Source organism: Marmota flaviventris, chromosome 5 (assembly GCF_047511675.1).
Source record: "Marmota flaviventris isolate mMarFla1 chromosome 5, mMarFla1.hap1, whole genome shotgun sequence".
In the NCBI taxonomy this organism is placed as follows: domain Eukaryota; kingdom Metazoa; phylum Chordata; class Mammalia; order Rodentia; family Sciuridae; genus Marmota; species Marmota flaviventris.
This window is the reverse complement of record NC_092502.1, coordinates 142,208,894-142,225,468: the sequence shown is the minus strand read 5'-3', so window position 1 is coordinate 142,225,468 and position 16,575 is coordinate 142,208,894. Positions and strand designations below refer to the sequence as shown.

Here is a 16,575-nt window from a genome sequence, read left to right as displayed (position 1 = left end):
TTTGCTTTTATACATGTAACACATACATTTATATTAGGTACAAAAGGCACAAGGATATAATAGCTAGGATTTAGTTTTGGTCACATGTGTGGCTTTGGGCAAATTGTTGAACTGCTCTGTTCCCCAGTTTTATCTTTAAAATTGGGAAGATGGACAATATTTACCTCAGAGCCTTGTTGAGGTCATTGAATTCATGTAAGACCTTTAGAATAGTGTCTGACATACTGTTAAGTGCTTTCTAAGTGTTAGCTATTATTTTTATACTACTTTATTTCCCCAATCATCTTGCTCATTTTTCTCCTTAAGTAATAGAATCAAAAATATTTTCCAGAGAATATTTAGGATCATTTGAATAAGGGGTGGGAAAAAAAAGTCATTCACTTAGCAAATAAGCAATTGCCTCATTTATCAGAGAAAATATATAGTAACACACATGGGTACTAAAATCGTAAAAGAAAAAAAAAATCTTGGAAAGGACAATGTTTGGTTTAGGTTTGAATTTTCCAAAATAAAATATGTTGAAAGTGTAAACTCAGAGGTATATTCTGTTTCCAAAGACAATTTGAGAATTAAAAAATCAAAATGACAGACGTCTGCTAATCTGCTTAGGAAGGCATAAATTGTTAATCAGGCTCCAGGCGACAATGCTTAATACCAACTTTAATAAAAGTCTGCCTGGAGGAAAGAGAGGGCTGGTGGCTGGGCTTTGAAAGCTGGGCAGCCCTATCAACCCTGGTTCCTTTGGCTCTCAGGACATCATGGAATCAGTTTCTTTTGAAACAGACTCCTCCTAAAGAAGTCAGAGTTATTAAAAATTAAGTTGTCAGCAAGGCTAGAAAAATCATATTTCCACTGGCATGAATGAGCTTGAAAAGGAAATAAGTTGGGAAAATATTTATTTAAGAGAATCTTTTGGAGCTTGCATGAGAATTTGACCCAGTGAGAATTTATTGGGCATCTATACTAACAGTTTACTAGTTGCCCACACCTCAAAATTCTGAACTTGAAATGGAAAAGTGATATTTAAAACCATTTTCTAGTTTCCCCCAACTTGGGTTTATCTATTCTGTAAAGCATCTTCTATTTGTATCAGGTGGGCAGGGAATCAAATAAAGATTTTCCCAAAAGTCTCGGCTGAATATCATTCTTAGGAACACTTGTCAATCAGCTAAAACCTAAATGGGGAAGTGTCTGACAGGCAGAGCATCTCTTTAGCATGCAGAGCCTTCAGAGCTGCTTTTCTGGATTGTTCAGTTTAACCCTGTATAAATTTCTCTCCTTGCTTTAAAGTCTCTCTTCAAAACCATTATGGATATTAGTGTATATTTCTTAATTTAAAAGTAGGGCAAGCCTGGTTCTTGTCTTCTGTGACTGGCTTCTCTAATCAACCATGATGAAAAGATTATCAGAGAAAAAAGGAAAAAAATAAGTCATTTAAAAATCTATTTTAGCTTAGTGGCAAATTGGGAAGCAAACATATGCTCTACTAATGTTCAGAACATCCGGGGTGCAGAACAAACTTTTTGTTCTCTAATGCCCAATTAGTCTAGCCTAGGGTCTCAATAATTTCTCTTCTGTCCACCACATAAAACTCTTTCATTACATCACATTAAACTCATTTGTTTGAGAGTGTTTTATTCTTATGTATCTTGCAACCTCACATTTTAAATTGCACTGTCCTATTTAGTGTCCCACTTGGGGACAAAGTGCTTATTTGGATTAGCACAAGACATCTTGCACTGCTTACCCCCTTTTTGTGGTCAACTCTTTAATTAATTGTTTTTCAGGACACAAAGTATGTGCCATTTAAATTCAAGGAGTGGGGAAGTTCCCTCAGAAAAATAAAACCACAGTGTTCTTTGGAAAGATAGTTTGGAATATGGTAGCAAAAAATTATAAGGAAACTGGAGGAGAAAAATGCAGCATGACATAAATATGTTAAGTATAAGATCTGTGCTTGGCATGCCTGTACTTCTTTTTTTTTTCTTTTCCAAAGACAGTTTACTTGCAGATAAACATTTCCACAAATGCAAAAATTACTATAGAGCTGGTACTTTTGGTATCCGAGGGTGGTGGGATGGGATCACTGCACTTGAGTAACTAGTAAGGAACCACACTTCATTCTTTTGTCTTAATTAAGACCTGGCCCAAACATTTCTCTCCTCTCCTGTCCTCTTCTCTCTCTTTTTGATAAAAAGCAGTCAAGTCAGAGAATAAGACTCTGGCACTGATATTTATCACAAGGCCATCCTCATAGAATTAATTCTTTATGAAACACTGACAAAATCCTAACTAGATACTTTTAAACAAGTAGTTTAATTTGAGAATAATTGCTGGAAGATATAGTAGCTTGACTTGGTTCAAATTAGGATTCATCAGTAATGTAAGACTCATGATGGGTTTTATCATTTTGCATTGGTGATTTCTTAGTCTGACCACACACCATTCTGATTAGTGTTAAATTAGAACCTGTTGCTAAGGAGAGCTCAGAATATTTTAGTTGAATATGAAATTGAACAGTTTCAAACATTTTATAAGATGGATGATAGTGGATTAATGAAACTCTATCTCTTTAAAATTCTGAAATAGGAGGTGTAAGCTTTGCAGTTAAAAATATAATCTTATTTTCATGACTAAAATCTGTACTATATCCTAAAAGGCAATCGCTTTTTTTTTTCTTTCTTTCTTTTTTTTTTTTTTTTTGGTACCAGGGATTGAACTCAGGGGCACTCGACCATTGATCCACATCCCCAGCCCTATTTTGTATTTTATTTAGAGACAGGGTCTCTGAGTTGCTTAGTGCCTTGCTTTTGCTGAGGCTGGCTTTGAACTCGTGATCCTCCTGCCTCAGCCTCTAAGATTGCTGGGATTACATATGTGCACCACCACACCCAGCAGGCAATTGTTTTTAAAGCAAAAATGTGTACCTTATAATACAAATCAATGCCTTATAAAAATTTTGTTTTTCCATAATTATTTAAAGTTTGTTTTAGGGGAAAAAGAGACACCCCTTTCACGAATTATATGGGTACAGTAAGAAGTGTTAGATAAAACTTTTCACTTCCCAGTAAATCATCCATTATGCAGTCAAGTGGGCAGATGTATTGCTTCTGACACACTCCGACTAGGAGTTTGACAAAACACATGTTTAGAGGACCTGTTAATTTGGTCAAAGATCATATTAATATTCTAACATTAATATTAATGTGTATAAGTTTTAATGAAGGGACACAAGGATACCTTTTGATTTAGTTGTTTTAGTTTAGTTTGTCCTTTTGGCTAGTTTAAATATAATTACTTTTTGCTCATCCAACTGGGAAAGAAAAGAATTAAGTCAATCACTTTTTTTTTTTTTTATAACAAAGCCATCCATTATCTAACCCATTTGTCATCAGACTTTCAGGTTTCATGGAACATTAACAGTTTTATTTTTAAAGAGTGGGGGGAAGATGACATTGGATTGCTTGCTAGATTTTAATTTTGCTAAAGCCAAAACCAGCATAATCTACCCATACATATGCTTCCATGAAAGAATTGACATTTTAACTCCAAAAGAAGTGGGAAGTTCACTGAGTTTTTAAAATAAAATAAGTTGGGACTTAGGAAAAAATACAACAGGTTGTCATCATTTTTTATATCTGTTCATTGGCCACTAAACTTATTTTGAAAGGTCGACACTTGACTTTGGGTATCCTGGGAATCACTGATTTGTTTAAGGCTCATTTACATGTGTCACCCAAGCAGAGGTCAAAATTATAAAGAAAATTTTTAATTTTTCTTTGCAATAGGCGTTTTACAAAATGTACAAACACATGAAAATCCCGAAGAAGCCTATATCCTTATTTTTGCTATTAAGTTTCCATGTCTACTCCTTCATGGAATACTTATAAATAACAATATTGTAGATTTAAATTTCCTCTTTAATTTTTAATGCTGGAATTAAGTGGAGATGACAAAATGCAATGACATCCAGCACCAGAAATCAAGCTTCAAAAAAGAAAGATAGAGATAAAAGAACAAAATGAATTTAGTACATCCATGGATAAGTTACTTCATCTCTCTGGTTATCAGTTATCTCATATGTAAATGATGGGTGTTGGGTGAAGCCATCTCTAAGCTCCTTCCTGTGTCTTATATTCTCTGATTTTATTTCTAATTATCAAACTTCCCTTGAAGGCTAGATTAACAACATGACTTTTTGAATGGGGGCAATAGAAAGAATAGAGTCTAATGAAAATGGCTCATCAAATGTCAATCATCTATAAAGTGAATTAAGAGGGTTTCTCCTTCCTTCCTTCTCTTCCCCTCCCCCATCATTTCCTCATTTTCTTTGTTTTTGTGTTTTGTGGGGTGTTTTATGCTGTGTGTGTGTGTGTGTGTGTGTGTGTGTGTGTGTGTATGAGTGCATGGGCACACGTGTGGAATTTTACTTGGTAAACAAATAATTCAGAACAAATACTGAATTATGATCATAATGAGGAAACATACTTATGATCATAAAAGAAGAAAATAATCAATTTTATTTACTAGATAAAAAAGGTGGTAAATACAAGCTTACTCAGCTTTACTAGACACCTAGATGCTATGGACATAGTGAGGCATGTCCATGTGCTGAGAATGGACTGATGTCCTTAGAGGACACTGTGAGGTTGGGATGTCCCTTCACCATCAATGAAATGAACAGTTCTCAATTCTAGCTACTTTTCTGAAGTACCCTTTCCATCATGACACTCTCTCTGAAGGCAGGATATGATACTTTACTCTCCCATAAAAAGTACCATCATTATGTTCAGACAAATGACCTACACAGTGCTTTTTAGTACACTTACACACTTTAATGTGTGCTTGCAAATGTTTGTTTTTTAAAAAAATAAAAACCTAAAAACATTTTCTTAACCTTAAAATGTACCTTTCTCTGGCCAAAATAATAAAGTCCCTCCCAAGTTCTCTGCTGCTCTGTATTTCTCAGTCACACTTTCCCTTCTAAGATCTCACAAGTATTTGTGAACATTCATTAAATGCTTCACTCAGATGGAGATTCCCTGGAAATTCAAACCAAAAGAGGGCTAAATAAAGAAGATAAGAGTATAAAATTTCCATTTTGACTTATTGTGTCTTTACTGCTGTGCAAAAATTCATGTAAAATACTTAGAACAGTGTGTGACATACAGAAGCTTAGAAGGTTAGTTTATTATTTTTTATCATTACTATTATTTGGATATATAAACATTCTGAGAATACTCATCATTATTTTTTTTAATCTTGGCTGAATACTTATAAATAACAATATTGTAGATTTAGATTTCCCCTATACCGAGTATGGTTATGGGGGTATTCTGTCTTGGTAGTTCAGTCTTTCATTATGTTAAATCATATACGAGGTCCAAAAGGGTAATAAATGGAATATTTGATCTGTATCATTTTTTGTATACTTTAGATTTCAGAATCAAAAAATATATCTATTTAGTTTGCAGGACAAAAAAATAATACAAGGAATGAGTTAGTATTATTCAAAGCACTAAGAAAACAACTTCCTTGATTCCGATGGAATTTCAGGCCACATTTTAAAAAACATACTCTCTGGTTAATTTATGACCCATCCAACATCGTCTCCTTTAGATGGTGATTTTTTTAAAGGGTAATTTTCGAGTAGAGGAGTGTATACAAACACATTAATGATGTAATCATGTTATAAGGTTGTATTTAATAGCACCATTTATAAAGAGGAAATATATTTGTGGAGAAGTGGCAATTTTAATTCTTTTGCTTCCTTCACAAGTAAATATTTACCTCCTCACCTGTTAACATTTTACTCCCTTGGACATCTCCTCAGTTTAATGTTTTCTTGCTATTTGCCATTACTATAACTTATTAGGTCTCTTGAACATCTTTTGACTAGATCTACCCACTTAGGAAATGACAGAAGGAGAAAAATACTATCTTTCAAGGGATGAAATATGAAGATAAATCATACCCTATGGTGTGGCTAGCTTCATATTCTTCATCTTCTTCATAAATTATTCTCTTCCACAATTTAACACTACACATTTTAGTAAAAGCTTATGATCTAGGCTGCCTACTTATACTGTAAACCAAATTTAATAGTAACTTCCTGGCTTTAATTAAACTCCTCTCCTTATAAATCTCAGCAAGGTGACCAGATTTCTGGAGAAAGCAAGTACAGAACAGTGTTAACATAAAGGTATTAAACAGATTAAGCAGACATAATCTCTAATATTCTGCAGGAGGGAAAGTCAGCACTCTGCACAGGTATCCATTCTACATTCAAGAGCGTATGCCCAGAGCATCCAGCCTTCAGTGAGTTTCTTTGCTAGAAGAGTTGAACATTTCTTGGACAGTTCAGTTTTGAACAACTAGACCACAGACTTAAGATGGTTTCTTCTGGCTCAACAATTTTTGGCTTCTACAAGTTGATACTATTTCACTTTCCTAGTAAATGGAATCACACCATCTTTTTGAAGGATTATCTGTACTTTCCCCTTCTTTCCTTATCTACCTTCTTTGTGGGTGATAGTGTTACAAAGACTATATTCTGTGGATTCAGTCACTAATTAGAGAGAACCTGAAGTTCCTCATAGGACTGCTTTGAAAAAGGGAGGCTTCCTTAGGAATAGGGTCTTTTAAAAGTGCAGACCAGTTCATCTTTTCAAGAAGCATGCTCAAACAAAAATATTACTGTTCAGATCTAGAAAATAGTCCCAATTTCTCATCTGTCCTCAAAATATAATAGAAATCCCCATGAAGGGGGAAAGAAAGAAAGAAGGAAAGAAAGAAAGAAAGAAAGAAAGAAAGAAAGAAAGAAAGAAAGAAAGAAAGAAAGAGCCTGAAAAGAAAATCAACCCATTCCCTATGCTTCTATATTTCTTCTCTCATATTTGGAACTTTCAAACTGGGTACTCTGTGGGTATATGTGTTTAATTCCCATTTTTCCTGCAGTTCTTCTATCACTATAATGTTCTTGAGTCTTTGTATTTAGTATCATTATTTGGAAAAGAATTAAGCCAGAGAAAGTTTAATTATCTACATTTTTACTTTTTGTGAAGCAAATAATGTAGGCTCAGTAGACACTAGCTAGGCTCAAACACTGTTCAAAATGCTGCTCAGACTGTCACTGCTTGTTATTTTTATAAACCAGACCCTAATTCTGATGGACCCCAAAGAACGGGCTGCAGTGACTAAGGAAGCAGCACCAGGTAACTGGCTTCTGCTGGATGTTATCTCATTTGGAACACATTTCAAATTTTAGAACAGATTTTTAAATTGGATGTTGAAACCTGCAGACTGTCAGCAGAAGAGGCTGATTCGCCCTATAGTACTTATCTTATTCCAAGTTCCAGGCAGTTTTTTAAGAGAGTAGGTTAGCTAAAATGTGTTGTGGATATATCAAAGAGAAATTACAACACATACACACAACAACAACAACCAGAATAGGGGCAACACAAGCACCTAAACACCTTGTGGGCTATTTATATATGATTATTATTTTCTGCAAATATGTATTTAGTGGTGGGAATTCTTCAAGTGATACTTTCTGAGTCATAACTATAAGGTTATTATAATTATGAGGTTAATTGGAATTTAGAAAGTAGATCCTTGACAAGGTCAGAAATAGGCAAATCTTACACTGAAGGTAGTGAAATCTTTATTATCATAGAGCAGATACTGAAAATTTATATACCCAGCAAAGTATAAAAATAGACACAAGTCTCTTAAGTAAGGGAACTATAGGAATGATAGTAATCATGGCTTTGACCTGGCATGAATATCAAGATGGTGCTTGCAGAATGCTAACTTTTCTATGGAGAAAAGGTTACTCTTATGATCTTATGAGTAAATGAGCTACAGGGAGAAATACATGGAGTGACCCACTAGAGGTCCCTTCCAACTTAAAAAAAGTTTCACTAGTTCAAAAGATGCAGCGTTAGCAAGTTGGCATTCATGACTGCAAAACAAGTAGGGCCAGAAAGGGGACCAAACAGTAATTCCTTGGGAAGATACATATTTGTCACAGTTTATCTCTCTTCCTCTCTCTTTTTAATCCCCTTTGTGAGGCAGTTACTCAATTAGACTAATTAGACATTTAGAACTTGTTCCAACTTACTGATACAGTAAGGAAGCATCATTTCATGCCTTGTGATAGTAGCTGCACTTTCTAGAAATTTTAGCTGTTTTCCAGTATCTCAAGCAGTATTTTGCAAGATAATTTTTTTTTTCTTAAAAGGGAAGAATGCCTCACAGTAAGTTTCTCTTTGCAAAGCTGATGGAAGTGGTGGGAGGAGGTAAAGGTACACATTTTTGGTAGAAAATGATTTTGTTTCCATATATTATCTTTGCAGAGTTAGCACTGAGAAATGTAATTGCAATAAATTGGTGTAAAAGCCAGCTAGTAAAGGGATTAAAAGTCCCTCTAGAGACACCAGCCTGTCTCCTCTAATGGCACCAAAAGATAATTGTGGACAAATAAGATAGAACTAAATCATTGCCATTTTCCTTTAAAAATGTGCTGCTACCTCATATATATATATATATATATATATATATATATATATATATATATATATATATATTTTTTTTTTTTTCCTGAAGAAACTGGTTACTTCCTCTGCTTCAAATGTAGTGGCATGAACCATCGAACTAGGTAGGAAGAGAACTGCCTTTTATTTTGCCCCAATATCTTTTTAATTAGAACACAGCAAAAAGCAAAAGGGGATGATGTACAATCCTAGTGATCGTATTTTGCAGTCAATTGTTGGATTTCTTTTAAGTTTTTGAGCTGTGCATTGAAAATTTGGCCTCTGGCATATACTTTGCCCTCCTCTTTATGACATCATGAAGACATCTGCTTGATCATATCCCCTTTCTTCACATAGCTGGTTTTCCGGTTCTTTAAAATAGCAAACACAGAGCCCTGCAAGTGCTAGTACACAAAAGGCGATGCTCAAGCTAAACTGAAAGAGATTTTTTTTTTCTTTTCTTTTCTAAAGTAGAATCCTGAGGGTTTTCCTTTTCAGGTAAATCTGTCGGCAAGAAAAGAAAGGAAATAAGCAGCCCTTGGCCACCATTCACACAAACGTATTCGTTACTCATTCTTGGAAGAGTTGTGCATTAACTAGGTGTATCTCTGGGTTCCTTCCCCAACACCAGGAGGAGTTTGCACTCCCTGGATAATTAACCAGTTAGAAAGCCCATATTTTGTGACTGCACCCCACTTCTCCCCCAGCAGCTACATGTGTACACCACAATCACTCCAGCAACATTGTTGCGGGGGTGGGGGGGGAATCACACAAACACACGTAATAAACGTTTTCTTTCCCACATTTTGTGTTTCTGTAAGTGAAAATGAAGATGGCCTGGAAACATGGGATGATGAACCTCTACACTGTAACTATCTTAATTACGATTTCTTTAAAAAAAAAAAAAAGTGAAAGAGGAGAAAATGTAAGGCTATTCCTGATGATTAAACTTCTTGGTTCTCGTTCTCAGTAGTAGTTAACTCAGGTGACTAGCTCTTGTACTCACAGAGACCTGCATTTAACTCCCCATAAAATATGGATTTTATTGCAGCAGCGACAACAGTTCTCAGTACCATGCTGACCTCTTCAGCATCTCCTATCTCGAGATGTATGGTAACTCTTGGCAGGAGAATATCTAACTACAGAAGTAATCCCAGCTCTGCAACTGCTGCAGTACACAACATTGCAACACCCCCTTTCAGTAAATTCCGGATGAACGCACTGGGGGCTCCACTTTTCTTGCATCTGACACCTAAAAACCATGAGCTTCTTGCCAACCAGTCTGAGAAAGGCGTTATCCACCCCCCAGATTTGTGCCTGGCTAGCTATGGAAGAGAACAGGCGGGCTGCGTCTTGCACATGACTTTTCCCTGGACAGTGTGCTCCATTTTCGGAGTCCAATGTTGGACTTTCCTTGCAACCTAAGCATTTGTGTCCTATGTGAACGGGCAGACGTTGCCCCGAACACGCAAGCTAACAGTTCGCTTTAGGCTCCTTCTCTCGGCCAAACCATCGTTTTAGTTTAAGTTTTCCTTATTGGGAGCATTCCAGAGTTTTCAGACTACCTGAATTTCTGCGTTACTCCCAAAGCCAAGAGCTATAACTCAGCCCAAGCAGGCACCACATAGACCCTTGTAATGTGAGCAGGTGAAAATAAATCAAGCCCCGAACAGTTCCACCGGTCCTACATGCACCAGCGCCCTTGGTAATTGACCAGCCAACTTTGCAAATGCTGGAGCTCCCCTGGCAGCCTCCGCGAGAGAAACGTAGCTGGTTCACCCGCGGACCCGCTCCATGTGCCTCGGTCAAACCCCACGGCAGATCGGTCTTACCAGCAGGCGGAGGAGCGGCGCCCAGACTCCCCGGGAAGCGGCGCCGGTCCTGGGCAGGGGCAGCAGCGCCGCCAGCGCAGCCGGACCCGCGCTCCCGCCCCAACCCCGGCTCGCAGGCTGAGCATCCCTCCCAACTCCGGCGCGCGGCACCCACCCGGCGGAGAGGGATCTCTCTCTCTGATTGGCTTCCATCAACGCTACAGAATTAAAAAAAAAAAAAAAATGGAAAATGCATGCACATCCACCAGCACCGTCTACGGAGACCGAACGCACCTCTGCTCGCCTTCCTGTGCCCGGGAGACCCTGCGACCCGCCCCGGCTGCTCTTGCCTCTGCCGCCGCCGCCGCCGCCGCGGTCGCGGGCACTGCGTTCTTACTGTCGCGGCTGAAACTGCAGCTCCCGGGATGGGAAGGTTACGGGCTCCGGAGAGCTGGCTCTTGTGGGCACACACTGATTTGCAAGTGAATGAAGTGGGAGGGAGCAAAGAGAGGAGGACTTTGTTAAAGAGGCCCAGAGCCTGCCCCCGCCCGCCCCCTCCCCTTGACAGAATGACTCCCAGTGTTTGAAGTCCTGAGCAATTCGCTCTCAGTAACACTCCCTCAGCCCCAGGCTTTTCCTTCGTTTTCTTTCTTTCTTATTTATTTTTTCGGGGGGCGGATGGGTGGGTTATGACATATTGAAAACTTGTGCGACTTTATCTGATCCCTTTTGTATGTTGTCAAAATGTACCTTGTACTATTATCAGCAAAGGTCTGATGTTCTTTTTTATTCGACCAAGCAATTACGATTCCCAGGGACACGATACCGAGTCTTGCTGTGCGTTGGCCAGCTTCGTGAGATAGCACGCGTAACATGCACACACACAGAACAACCCCGGTCTCCTGAGATAGCAATACCGACGGCTGTTGTTTGCAACATAAACAGATGCAAGCAGACACAGATTCACAATGCCTTTCCATCTCTGCTTTCAGAAAGACAGATTTTAATATAGCCCCACTATCTCTGGTACTCTTGCGGAGTGAGTAACCCCAGGATATTGTAGCATGAAGCCATACTTCCCTAGGCTTGCAGAAACGTTCAGCTCAAAATCCAAACCCTTCAGGCTCGCCAATGACTTAATGGCTGATGCCATATTTCTAGATGAACTGATGCAAGGATCCACAAGACTTGCAGAAGAGGGGTATATGATGACATTTAAGATTTTTTTTTAAATTTTTATTTGTAGAATCTTTCTGGAAACTTACAGAAGTAGGATAATCTCCAGATAAAACTCTTTGGTACACATGGCTGTGCGAATGGCTGTATTTACAGTTACAAAGAAGTGATTTCTAATGTTAAGGTACTAAGCTGCAAAAGCCTTAAACATGTCAAAGCACTGTTAAATGAGAGTGACAATTTTCTACATAGGAGACGTAGACATGATGGAGTCAGGTGATGTTGGATTAGGAAAATTAAATCTAATTACCACAGTGATTGCAGCCGGGGTCAGTAGCATCCCATGCCAGCTGTGTTTGTGTATGCTGCAAGTTCTCAGGGAGATTTCCATTGCACAGTGCTCTAAGAAATTCCAGGCCACTTGGCCTCTGAGCAGTTAAATTGGTTGGAGGTTGGTCTTATTCCCAAGAGAGCTCTTACTAGAAAACCTTTTGTGTCTCCAATAGAAGTCCTGGCATTTAAATAAAGCCAAAATCAAAGTATTTCCTCTAGGCAGCTAGTGCTTCAAAGAAGTGTGTGTGGAATGGTTTTAGCACAGATGTTCTGCACATGCACGGTGGAAAGACTTTGAGTTTCATTCTTGAAAAGATCTCCCCCTAATGAAGAATTGACATCAATTTACCAAAAGAGGCTGAACATTTTCTCTTCATGTAGTTATTTAAACTAGAAGGAAGCTGTTTTGCATTCATAGTCCACACCTCTGATTATGAATTTCTTATACATTTAACTTGAAAAACTAGCTTTTTATGTCCATATAGTCCTTTAATGTTCAAAAACTACTTTAATAGTCTATTTTATCTAATTCTATCAACAAGTGGTGTGACTCCCCCCCCCCACCACCCCCATTAAGACAGAGAAAACTGAAGACACAGCAGAGGTTAAGTAACATGTCCAAGGCAATCAAACCAGGAATCACAGGGTGGAAAACATTATTGGCCAAACTGTGTGCAGATGTGGGTGCAGGCAAATGTACTGAACCACAAGTTATTTGTGTATATATAATTTATCAACTTATTACCATATATGATAAATTAGTAAAGGAGCATATAATATATAAATATGTCAATAAAAGTAAGTTATATGTTAAGATTGCCTGTAGCAGACAGATATACAAATTAACTGATTTTTTTGGTATAAGAAGAATCACAATGAAGTTGATTTTCCATCCATTGAACCAGTTAATATATCACAAAGGAAATCTCTAATTGTTTGCCATATACCATCTTTCAAATCCCATAAAGCTACAAATCAAAGATAGTTAAAATAACTACTTTTTAAGAATGAACAGATAAATTTGCTTCTGAGCAGTTCAAGTGACAGCATTAATTACATAAAGGATAGCATTTTTTGTATTACAAAATTTTATGTAATTTTTTTGAGGCCTCCTAGTAAGATATAATACCCTGAAGTATGGGATTGATGCAAATATGCAGAATTAGTTTATCCAGGAAACTTAAGAGAGGGAATTCTGCAGGGCTGTGGGAAAGGCTTAGAAGCAGGTTCTGAGAGGCCATCAGCACTCTCCTGTTTGTGCTTCAGCCTGTCTGGTCTCCCTGCACACTGGCCTCCTCTGTTGTTCAGTCCACAGGGCAGAGAAGCATCATCTGTAGTTCCAGAGCTTAGCTGTGGGAACAAGAGTAAATTTCTTCTTTTGCTCCTTTTCCAGTTTCACAGAAAGCAGCTCTGATTGGTCAGGCAGTCTGGACCTGGGGCTGAGTCTGGGGAAGGAGGCAGCAGTGGGTTACAAGGTCTAGGCTGGGCCCCCCAGGGTCCCCACAAGGGGAGCAATAGGAGGTTTCTCTGTGTTCTGGGAAGGCAATCCACAAAGGTCCCATTGCCCACGTTCTCTTTAGTAGTGCCATATGGTTAAAAGTAGCTTGTCAGTTTTCATGCTATTTCATTATTTTATATGTCTTAATCAAAATTACCTTACCTCTCCTTTTACAGCTTGCAAAGTTTTATTTTTAAAAGAATCTCCTTTATAGACCATTACTAGGAATATTAATTTTGATGAAAGATTTTCTAACTTTCACCGAATCTCTCTTTAGATGATTAAGAGACTATCTTATCTTTATAAAGGGACTCATATAAATAAATAATCACAAGTTCCATGACTTTTTTCAATAATATACATCTATATGCAGTGATTATCTGATAAAAAATTTTCATGATAATTAACAATTATTTTTGATTAGAAGAAAAAAAAATTACTTTTGAAGCCATGTGCCTGGTTAAGAATGTTGGCATCACTGGTCTTGACTCGACCAATCCAAATTGCCAATCTAAAACTTACCTTAGTGTGCTGCTACTAGAAAAGGTACATACATCACTTTCTTGAGACTTAACTGAAGTGTGCAGGAGTGAAGGGATTTCAATGAGGGATGAATGCCCATCCCCCACTCTGCCCCCTGTGTGTGTGACAGTGCATGTGCATGTGTGTGACAGTCAAAGTAAACGTATTTAAGGGGGAAGAAAAGCTTTATCCACTCTAAGTATTATTGAACTGAAACAAAGGAGACAGGAAACCTCGACGGAATTCCCTTTTGTGAGAGCCACAGACATCTCAATACATGGTAAAATAAATTCACACAAACTACATGTGCTTATTCAGGTTTCTAATCCTGAGAGAGCCTCCAATCCTGTATTTAAAGTGGTTTGGATCCCAGGATGCATTAAGACATTTCCCTCTTGATCATTATATTTGATTCATCACTATAGGTAGATTACAATAGGCCAGGAGATTTCCAAACGAGATAAATGCATAGCAGCGAAATGCTATTGACCTACGCAGGGTATTTTAGTACTCTGTGCATTTCAGGGAGATAGAACAGACTTCAATTTTGTTGAATCCTTTTTACATTGTATTCACTGCTTTGTAGTAAGATAATTTGCCTGATCAGATTTGTACAACCCAAGTTTAGTAGATTGAGAACGAAGATCATACTATGACAATGAAAGGACTTGTCCTTATTTAGAAGAAACCACCCATTTGGAGAAGATGTACTCTGCCAGTATGTTCCTTTAAGTAAGTGGTATACACCAGAATAAACACAAAATCCCACGTTTTCCTCCACAGGGGAAAAATAATTCTCCTCTTCCACCAACCCACCTCCCAATTATAGAAGCACTTGCTGGGAAGAGTGACAGGCTGAAGTGGGGAAGACAATATAATAGCATAGGTTCAAAAATATTTTGGGATTTTACAGATTGTGAGAACATCAAAATTTCACAGTATATCATGGCTGTCAAAGAGAAGACAATGATGAATATGAGAAGATGGAAAGAAGATTACCCTCTGTATAGGTATAAGAATTCTATTTAGACTAGACCAGTCCTCATCTACAGCCTTTTGTTCCTCTTTGGGTACCACACTTAAATACTCTTTTCTTTTTGGCCCCTTCTCTTGTGTTCCCATTGTGCATCCTAAAATGCCTCCAGTATTTTGGCTAGACTTTACAGTTTACATGTCATTTTTTATCTGTTCATGGGATTATATGTCCATGGGATTATTGGAAACCCAGCATTTTTCTGTTTTGTTTATCATTTTATCTCTGGTACTTGAAGAAGTGCTTGGTGCTTGTACGTATGATTATGTGGAGATTCAGATAAACTAGAATGGATTTAGTAGTCAGAAACTTAAGATTGTTCATAGACTTAAGATTAATCTTATGAGCTGAGGGTGATGAATTTGGTAAAGAGAAGGTTCAAATACTTGAGGGACTGTCTTATGGAAGAAAATTAGACTAGCTCCTAATGTGCCAGGGCTTCAATTAGGACCAACTGGTGAAGCCATCAGAAGATGCTGCATTTTGTTGGTTACAAGACACCCGTGTTTTCATATTTTAACTTCATTGAATTCCTCCCACAACTGACCTGATAAGAAAGCATCACATTATGGTATAATTGGCAGTGTCTTTTCTCTCTCAGTGACACATTAAAATAATGGTGCTACCTGTTACCTTTGGCATCTTGGATCCGATGACATGCAGATTGTAGATTTCAGCCCAATGAATGGAAAGACTGTCAAACTATTAGTGCTATTGAAGATGAGAAGTGCTAACAAATTAATTTCTTCCTTAAAGACATTAGATCACATTCTCCACGTATTCTTGTTCTAGGTGAGCTCAAGCATCTGATTTGGGATTGAATGATCTTGAATATCCTTGTCTGGCCTGACATTCTTAAGTTAGATGCAGCTTTCATATTTTGTGCAGATAAGAAATTAATGACCACACAGGTAAGTGCTTGGTCCATTGTCATACATCTCCTTAGAAGTAGAGGGGCTGGACCAGCATGGCTCCCATGTCTCAATCTGAAATCCGAAGCATTTCTCTTGTTTCTCCTTGCTTCCTTGTCAGGTTTAAAGTATGAAAAATGGGTGCATCAACATTTCGATAACAACAATAACTAACATTTACTGCCTGCAGATGATGTGCCAGGTACTTGTTCTTTACAGGTATTATTTCATTTAACTCTTTTGACAACCCGATACTATGTATTATTGCCAATCATCTTGTTTGCAGATGGGGAAACTGAGGAGCAGGAATAAAATTTGCTTGAAGGCACCCAGTGAGTATAAGTCGGAGCTGAGACACACACTTGGAAGTGAGCTCCTGTAGGTGATTTAAGAGTCATTGAATTCACCTCGGAATCTATGTACAGTGATGTGAAAATTTAAGCCTGTCATAGTCTGAAGTTCATGATTTTAAGATAAACATATTTTGGGTGCCATATGACTATTTTTTAAAAAAATTATTTGCCTTAAAATATCTGGATAATGGTTTTAATTCCCAAAGGCATTTATGTCTGAACAAAACCTATACTTTTTAAATTTAGGGCTAAAAAAATAAACCACATAATTTCTTTCTTTCAAATCAAGAAAATTCAGCTTTATCCTAATCCATGTAGATTCTCCTACCTGTTTCCTTTTGTTCCTTTCTAGGAGTACCCTAAAGTCAAGAGAAATCAATAGACCTGTACTTCTTTCTTTCTTT

At 37.7% G+C, this 16,575-nt stretch overlaps 1 protein-coding gene across 1 annotated transcript in view; it reads right to left on the bottom strand.

Annotated features, from left to right (window-relative positions):
- Cdh6 (cadherin 6) overlaps positions 1 to 10,671 on the bottom strand; it is a 119,280-nt gene extending 108,609 nt beyond the window's left edge. The window contains exon 1 of the mRNA XM_027936238.2: positions 10,640 to 10,671. The gene's annotated coding sequence lies outside the window, so the exon portion shown is untranslated. The remainder of the gene's footprint in view (positions 1 to 10,639) is intronic.
- Between the last annotated feature and the right edge of the window lie 5,904 nt (positions 10,672 to 16,575).